The sequence below is a fragment of the Rhagoletis pomonella genome, unplaced genomic scaffold (genome assembly GCF_013731165.1).
Source record: "Rhagoletis pomonella isolate Grant_MI unplaced genomic scaffold, Rhpom_1.0 Rhpom_scaffold_00002, whole genome shotgun sequence".
Classification (NCBI taxonomy): Eukaryota; Metazoa; Arthropoda; class Insecta; order Diptera; family Tephritidae; genus Rhagoletis; species Rhagoletis pomonella.
The window spans coordinates 50,005,891-50,008,949 of record NW_023458556.1 but is presented as its reverse complement, the minus strand read 5'-3'; positions in this window follow the sequence as shown (position 1 = coordinate 50,008,949).

Here is a 3,059-nt window from a genome sequence, read left to right as displayed (position 1 = left end):
AGCAAACGTCAGCATAAGAGACAATAGTGACTCCCTCTGGTGATTGAGGGAGCTTTGAAATGTAGTAATTAAACAGAAGCGGAGAAAGGACAGCACCCTGTAGGACCTTCGATTTAATTATTCTTTTGAAAATTACTAACAAATGCGGACCACTCAGAAAATTCGCTTCCTGTGGGAAAGAAGCAGTCTTAATATCTTCTACTAGCGTAGAGTGAATAATGGTGTCAAACGAACGCCTTCAACAGATCCCATGCTGATGCCTCACTGTGGTCAGAAGTTTTCGGCCGATAAGACACTATTTTATTATTATTATTTGTTGGGCGGTTTCCCCGGTTTGAGCAGTGGGACAACTCTCCCTGTTTTCCAGATGTCCGGCATGATGTGAGTGGCCATGGGCAAATTAAAGACCTTAGTGATATAATCTACGATCGCAGGACTTAACTTTTTCAACATCATAATTGAAATTTGGTCGGTTTCGATGGCCACCTAAAACTCACCGCTGGGGAGAGCTCGAGGTTTGGCTTTGTCACCGCAGGATGCAGTGTGAACTGTCGATCCGACGAAGAGCGATCACCGAAAGATATTTTCCTTCTGTCCTCGCGCTTCCTCGGGTTGGAAAATGGGACGGCGAACTCACGGTTGACCAAAGCTTACTCACACCAGAGGTCTTCACCTCTTGTCTTCAGATGCTCCCCCATTTCTTCCGCTTCCGGAAGTTCGGAAGTGCTTCCTAAATGCATCCAATGGGTACAGTGACAACCTTGCGGAACTTGCGGTCACCTACATGAATGTCGGTTGGTGTAGAAAAAGCAACGAAGGTGCTTTTATTTATTTATTTGTTACATTCACTTGACATACATATATACATATATTCACGTATATACATACATTTGTAATATATATTGCAAAATTAAAATACATATGTACATTAAAAGTAAAATTAAAGCTTTATATATGTATGGTAACTTTTTACAATTTTTCTTCTAGACTATCAGATGGTTTACTAATTAACTAAGACAGCATATTCTAGATGCTGTTGAAATGGACGTGATTCCAAGCAGTACCGTAAATATATCACGTGTATGGCATGCGGTCGAATAGTGTAATTTCCAGAGCCGCCACCAATGGGCGGTTGGAAATGACTACGGGCAGGTGATCAGAATGGGCGAGATCCAGAGTAGCGCTGTTTGATCGGAAGGAAAGAACTAATAGTTTCCCTGGCGAACCTTTATATTTCCCACATTATGGGCGATCTGAATGACGAGAATGTCGTTCCCACGACAGTCGGGTCTACGTAACCGGAACGACCCAGATAGATATATATCTGGCCAAGGACTGCCACCACTCCAGCAACACTCCCCAAAATCTCTTTGGGGAATTTGTATGCTGTTACAACAACGACAACAACAACAACGAGATCCATGAGTCCCCTGCTAGTACGGATGGAAAGGACTAGCTTCCATGCCGGACCTTCCTATCCAATAGCCCATGTTCTGCAGTGATTAAGTGGCAACCTTTTGAAGATACCAACGTTTTCACAATTATTTTATTTGAGCTGGAAGTTCATTGAAACATTTCAATCCCTTATAAAAGATGTTCTTATATATTTTCGTTTTATACAGCGGCAGCCTGGTGCCCTGAGTCACTACTTTATCATAGGATTTCACTCACTTAATCTGGAAGTCTACCTTGCTTTATGTTAAACACGAGTTTCATAGCGCTATAAGAAATTTGCTGTTTCTCGCTCAGCCAGTTTAATTCTCCCATAATTTCCTGTGTGGATGTGTCTTACCGCTTGTTCAACATAAATCTCATAGCCGTATTTTGAATTTTTTTAAGCTTAGCGATTTGTGTGTCGCTTGCCATAAAAATGATTGTTGGTTAGTATATGAAGTGTGATTTAACTATGGATCTGTAGACCAGGGTCTTATACCTCCTTCTCAAGTACTTACATGATCTTTTCATGCGACCAATTTGTTTCGCAATTTTTGCTACTGTGTAATCAAATTTTAACTTTTCATCGATATATACACCTAGATATTTATTGGTTCTTACTTTCTCAATTACTTCATCTTTACTTTTGCTTGGTAAGTTTGAGTTATTAAGAATGGTAGTATGACGAACTCTGTAATTTTTAGATCCTGCAGCCTTAGGCAGCATTTGATGTACAATTCATGCCCATTTAATCTATTGGTAAAATGTTCAGGATGACATTGTCCACAAGGCACCACGTATAAAGATTAGCGCCGTTATTTGTACTTTCTGTAGTTTAAGAACGGTCGTATTTTTCTCTAAGACTAGCCTCCAAGCGAATACGCCATAGAGACGTATAGGTCTGATACCACAGTATATACAACAACAACACGAGGATAACAGATTTTGAGGCATACCCCACTTTTGGCCTGTCTGCAGCTGTAAATGGCTATTGCAGCCTTGCGCACCTTTTCCTGGACAACGCGAATCGCGATGCTGGTAGCAGGCCTCTTCTGGGAAAGAAAGACCAGATGGAGAAGACTTGTCCTCATTTGGCATTTCCGATTGTCGTAAGTTAGCATGCTTTACTGAATTCGGCCAGAATCTCTCACGATGCAACAGCGCCAATCAAGAAGAAGAGACGGCAGTGTATATTTGGGTCCTGCGGGGGTAGCGTACCTAACGGAGGTCCTCAATTTGTCAATGGCCACTCTCATCATCCCAGACATCTGGAAGGTGGGGAGAGTGGTCCCACTGCTCAAACCGGGGAAACCGGCAAACAAAGGAGATTCGTATCGTCCGATTACACTCCTTTCCCCGGTAGCGAAGACACTCGAGGCCTTGCTACTCCCGTACGTCACAAATCACCTGACCCCAGCGAAGCATCAGCATGGTTTCCGTAAAGTGCACAGCACAACAACAGCACTTAACGCCATAAACACTCAGATAACTCGTGGCCTTAACCGTAACCGTCCCTGTGAGAGAACGATTCTAGTAGCGTTGGACCTGTCAAAGGCGTTTGACACCGTCTGCCATTCCACGCTACTAGAAGATATAGAGGCCTCCTCTCTCCCACAGAGGCTCAA